General features: G+C 38.6%; 1 long non-coding RNA gene across 1 annotated transcript; it reads left to right on the top strand.

Annotated features, from left to right (window-relative positions):
• The first annotated feature begins 871 nt into the window (after positions 1 to 871).
• LOC306895703 lies at positions 872 to 5,333 on the top strand. Its single transcript, XR_013786835.1, has 3 exons — positions 872 to 999; positions 1,692 to 1,782; positions 3,071 to 5,333. It is a non-coding gene; the product is annotated as an uncharacterized lncRNA (long non-coding RNA).
• The last annotated feature ends 1,122 nt before the right edge of the window (positions 5,334 to 6,455 follow it).

Below are 6,455 nucleotides of genomic sequence, written 5' to 3' on the forward strand. Positions count from 1 at the left end.
CAGAACAGATGCCGTACCAGACTGTGAAACAGTTGGTCAGGATGCTCTCTATCGTGCAGCGATAGAAGTTCACCAGGATAGTTGAAGACAGTTGGTTCTTCTTCAGTGTCCTCAGAAAGAAGAGACGCTGGTGAGCCTTCTTGACCAGGCATGAGGTGTTGGTGCTCCAGGACAGGTCCTCCGAAATATGAGTCCCCAGGAACTTAAAACTGGAAACACGTTCAACAGCCATCCCATTAATGTGGATGGGGTCGTGTGTGCCTCCTTTCGCCTTCCTGAAGTCCACGATGATCTCCTTTGTCTTTGAGGTGTTAAGGTGGGTGAAATCGTGTGTCGGTTAAACAATTACACAATTGTATTACACATTCTCTGAACACTTTTTATCAGATGAGTTACAAACTGAGAGATGTTACGGATAGAAGAGAAACAAACGCATATAGAGAGTTTTAAAGAATGTAATATCCTGTAACGGTTATTGACAGTCATTGCCAGTGTTCCGATACAAGAGTTACGTCTCCCCCTGTTGGCCTTAAACTCACACATTTTCTTAAAGGTGTCTATAAACCAGTCAGGAAAATGTTGAATATTAAACGCAGTAAAACTATTTATTTAATTTAAAAAAAGTTAAAGCTGTTGTTGATGTTACCAGTGCAATTTTTGATCAGACAGGTGAAAATGATGGTCATTTTTGTCAGGTATGGCTCATTCATTCTCGCACTCCATCCACACAAATTTCACACAGAAAAGTTGAGCGATAGGACTGCATGCATTTTACGCATTACACGTATTTGAGAGAGAGAGAGAGAGAGAGAGAGAGAGATAGAGAGAGAGAGAGAGAGAGAGAGAGAGATGAGAGAGAGAGAGATAGAGAGAAAGAGAGAGCGAGAGAGAGAGATGCGTGAATCACCTGCACTGTGTGCGTCTCTGTCTAGTGAAGCTGCGAGAGTCCGGAAGGTCAAGATCCTCATTGCTGAAGATTAAAGCATCGGACGCTTTGGGGTAAGCTGTCACATTTGCATTCAAATGCAGCTAATACAGATATGACCTCCTTACATTTATAACACAACCTTATAACATGGTCTGTCTGAATACTCGATTCTGAATACTCGAAAGGTCTACCCCGCAGTTGCCAGATACTTTATTTAACTATTTCATTGTTGGGCAGCTTTATATATTGTATGTACTGTTTGATGTATAATACAAGTTAAATTGATACAAATTTAAACTCCGTTGTCACTGTCTATTGACTGTATCACATCAAAACAAACATTCAATTGTAACACTGTAGAAGAACACAGTTATTAGATACGCATAAATGCACTGTTCCATTACACATTGACTGATAAAGACGTAGACATTACACATCACATTACACGCAGACTAGGATTATTCGTGGTTGTGGCAGGTGTGATTGCAGGTTTTATGTCATACAATTAATAGATATCAGTCATTGTGTAAACTAGCAGCACACAGATACACAGCATCACTTTCTTTCTTAACCTCTACCATCAGGGTCCATTTCTTTGTTTCTGAGCCCGATGCAGTAAAGCCAGTCCCAAAATCTTTTTCATATGTTGGAGTTTTAACAACATAGCTTGCGATAAGCACTGGACCTTCATCATCTCGTTGCCTGTACCAGTATTTGTAGTCATAGTTTGTATCGTTCTGATAACAGTGCATTTCCACTGTAGAGCCTGGGAAACTGATGATGTCCTTCGGCCATTGGGTGATCAACACACCATCACTAAAATCTGAAATACAATAAAACATTGACAAAATCAGGTAAGGTTCGGTAAGCATTGTCAGTTTCTTTTTTTAGTTTAAGATAATAACCTGTAAGAAAAAGCAATGTGAATAGAAGAAGATGTGCCATTAGTAGTTACCCTGAACTCTATGAACTGTTCTCAGAAGCTTAGTTCATTATAATTGAATATTGTAGAAGACACACCCCTTTTGTTGCTCAAGTATTGGTGGAAATGACTTTCACATGCATGCTGCATGATGTCTTCATAAGTACCATACCAACTGAACATGGAATCTTGCAAGTGACCGCTTTATGTTTTCATGCAATTTTACTACGTCTGTATAGGAAACTCACTAGTTTTGGGAAAAGAGGAACATATTCTGACTGTTCTATTAACCATTAAGAGGAAGCTCAAGCCCCTACGGTAAATGTAGAAAGTTTAATATCCCAGGTGTCATATTAACATTGAATACCACAGATGGTGGGTTGCATTTATGTGTATTTCCTGTGAATTTTGTGCATTGGGTTTTAGTCATGCAGGTAATAAAAACTGGAGCACTGTGCATACTGACAGCACAGTAATATACAGCAGAGTCTGAAAGATTGAGATTGGAAATGACCAAAGCTGCATTCAGCGTGTCCTGTCTCTTCAGTTGAAACCTCACTGTGAATCCCTTCTCATAGCTGGGGTCACTTGTTGCACCATAACTGAAGACAATTAGATCCATGGCAGTATTCTTCTGCTGATACCATAACATGTTTATCATGCTGTTGTCATTATGACTACATTTTATCTCTGTTTGGCCATTCTCATCAGCAAATAACTCCAATTCCTGCTGAACATGAACACATCTGATTTTCCCTGTGAAACAAAATGAGACTTTGAAAGACATACAGTAACACATTCCTGGTAATGATTAACGAAATGATCAATGTGTCAAGTTACTGTTGAAAAGATCAATACCTAAAAAAAAGAAAAATATGTACACTCGATATGCAGTTTTGAACATATTTGTAATTTATGGCTTGAAAGACAGCTCTCTGTCACACAGCCAAAAAACAAGGTGAGAGAGAAAGCTTACGAGTAGTCTCTCTCTCTCTCTCTCTCTCTCTCTCTCTCTCTCTCTCTTCCTCTCTCTCTCTCTCTCTCTCTCTCTCTCTCTCTCTCTCTCCTCTCTCTCTCTCTCTCTCTCTCTCTCTCTCTCTCTCTCTCTCTCTCTCTCTCTCTCTCTCTCTCTCTCTCCTCTCTCTCTCTCTCTCTCTCTCTTTCTTTCTCTCTCTCTCTCTCTTTCTCTCTCTCTCTCTCTCTCTCTCTCTCTCTCTCAGATGGCACACAAATGGAACGCCCGGGTGTGTTTGTGAACAACCTGATGCATACTGCACACAAAACCGGAAAGGACCCACCCACCTTTTAAGACCAATGATATTGGACCAATTCACTTTTACCATCTCAAATTTAGCGCATATTATGTCGTTCACTTTTCAGAGCGCCCTCCGTCAAATCCATTTCACTTGAGGAATGCCCTAATAAACTAATCTCTACAGCATTGACGTCCATGCTGCTGCTTCCTCAAATCCATTCCACCTGGCTCATTCAGAGTTCATTCAAAAATTAAACTTCATTCCGTTTTGGCACAGCAAGTTAAACAAAGCGTCTTAGCATATTTGCTGCCAAGGTGGGTCTAGCAGTGTGCCCACATACTGTCATTAAACATGCATGTATTTAAATTAATCCAAGGTTCCAAGGTTACCAGAGCGGGCAGGACGCAGTCCAAGGTTACCAGAGCGGGCAGGACGCAGTACAAGGTTACCAGAGAGGGCAGGACGTAGTCTATGCCCAGACCTGACAAATGCTGTGATGATAGAGCTGGACAAAGGACATGGCGACTCTACAAAATTATTAACGATAATCTTAAATCTAATTTTTTATTTTATTTTGCCTTGTTGTGCAAGCACTGTCGAGCTTGTGCAGAGGCTGCAGCTTTTGCCAGACGGGAACTGGAATCCCCTGGTTAGGCCTGGTTTCCCTCTGAGGTTTTTTTCTCATCTAATGGAGTTTTGGGTTCCTTGCCACCATCTACATAGGAATTTATAGTCTGTCTGATATTTGACCTGTGTTTTGACTTGCAAGTTACAATGAAAATTGTGAAAAGCGCTTTATAAAAAAAGCTGACTTGACTTGACATCCCCTTTAATTCATGTTTAACATCAAAGTTAAGTAAGAGGAACAACGTTCATATGTTTTACACAATATTTGACAGCAACCTTTTGTAAAAATGTTTTATAGAGAAATCCAGCCTTTCTATGTTTCCTTTATCAGATTAGGAACCAGCTGTCATTGTAATATTGCATTACACTGATGTGAGGTAACCTTTGTGTATTTCCTGCTTTTGTTTTTAGTCAGTGATGTAATGAAGACTGCAGCACTGTGCATACTGACAGCACAGTAATAGACAGCCGAGTCTGACAGACGGAGATCAGAGATTGTCAGAGCTCCATTGAATATGTCTTGTCTTTTCATTTGGAAATGGTTTTCCAGGTCATCCTCATAAACAGGTTTTCCTTCTGCACCATAAATGTACACAATTAGGTTCATGGCTGTACCCTTCTGTTGGTACCATAACATCAATTGCATGCTGTTGTCATTATGGCTACATTTGATCTCTGTTGTGTCACTCTTTTTAGCTAATAAGTCTGACTTCTGCTTAATATCCACAGATTTTGCCGCCATACCTGTGGAAAAAGGTTGAGACATTACTTCAAAAGGTGAAAAAAACACGTAATGATAATAAACTGATGTGATCTGAAACCAGACTTCATACCCATATACAATGAGACAAATATCCACAATCCAAATCCTCTAAACATTGTGTATTTGTAGGAAGTAGAAAGACTCTATAGGCAACACAGCCAAAATCATTTAGTAAAAGACTAAAGAGACCAATCCAGTACTGAATTAAACAGTCACACCTCCCCCTGCTGACAGTACTGTATGTCAAAGAAACTTGATATGTTTGGGGAAGGGTATTGTTTTATGTATGAGCTCGTGGTTAAAGAGTTTATAAAATAAACCAGCACACCATGATCATAGAGCATCTCCATTGTAGCTCTTCGAGACCTTTTTAATAACCTGCTCACTTGTATCCAAACAATGACAGTAAATAGATTCAAATGTCTAGGACTCAATGCATGAGAAAACTGCTTTATATGCGATCCCAAGTCCGTCAACCACTTTCACCTGAAACCAGCTCCTGGAACATCCATCTTCATCTCGTTGGTCGTTGCGTTTGCTCGGTCCCCTGGTACCACAGAAGATCATTAAAACTGTCATCATTCATTTCAAAGAATATATTTCTCATGCATTTAAATAAAGACCTTCTGTCTTTGAGCCTGATGTCCTTTTCCACCACTGACACCTGTGATTTTTAGAAAGTTATTGTGATTGAAAATGGTGTGTTGTCTTAATGTGACAATTATTCAAAAGTTTGAACTGTTTGTGTGCAGAAGAGGAAGGCCATGTAATAGGTGCCAACCATGCTAAATCCACAACCACCCAAAGTTGTCCAATAAAAACAAGTTATTCACAATTTATTTGGACTTCTTTATTTTACATACAAAAGCAAAACAGTTATTCTCGTTCCTTTCAGATTTCAATATTCTTCCAATACTTGCAACAATTCTTCATTAATTTATGGTTGAAACATGCAGGTGTTATTGCCCTGTGGCATCTTAAAATATTTTTGTCATTTAGTTTTTTGCCTAGTCTAGCAGCACCCAAATACAACGCATCACTCCCCTCCTTAACATCAACCTCCAGAGACCATTTCTTTGTACCTGATGCTTTGAAGCCAGTCTCAAAACCCTTCTCATAAGGGGTAATAATAAGCACTGGCCCTTCACCTTTGCCTGTACCACTATTTGTAGTCATAGTCTGTGTCATTCTGATAACATTTTCACAGAAGAGCCTGGATGACTGGATATGTACCTTGGCCATTGGGTGATCAAACACACCATCACTGGAATCTGCTGGTAAGACAACAGCTAGTTGTTATCTTACAGAAATCAAATGAATGATAAAACCATGCAATCACAGTCTGGTCAAGATGTCCAATGTTAACACCTTTAAGAAAAAGCAACGATGTGAACAGGAGGAGAGAGAGGGCCATTTACATTTTTCCTCTGTAAAATCTAGATGATATGAGTTGGGGTTGATAAAGGAGAGTTTCTATTTGTAAATTACGCCCTTTTGCATAATCATTAGTTTTAATTATGCACATTTATTACCTAGCAGTTTTGAAATGATTACCTCTACATTCATTTAGCAATTATTGTATAATGTAGTAATATAATAATAATGTAAGTAATAATAATATTCATATCTTATTATGAAAAATGTAAATAAATAAATGCAATAGTAAATCATTAGTACAGTCATTCATTATAGTATGATAATTTTTTATTAATTTATTTAAACTGAAGAATCAAGAATATGTATTTGCAGTTTTAGTAGTGTCAAATTTTAAGTACTCAGCTTTTCAATCATATTAAAAACATGTCTTTCATTTTTAAACCACAAATGTCGATGCTTTTATGTGTATTTCCTGTTCTAATGCTTCAGTTTTTAGGCATCTAAGCAATTGAGACTGTAACACTGTGGCTTTTAGCAGCACAGTAATAGACAGCCGAATCTGACAAAATGAGGTCAGAGATG

This window comes from Barbatula barbatula (genome assembly GCF_947034865.1).
Source record: "Barbatula barbatula genome assembly, chromosome: 6".
Taxonomy (NCBI): Eukaryota; Metazoa; Chordata; class Actinopteri; order Cypriniformes; family Nemacheilidae; genus Barbatula; species Barbatula barbatula.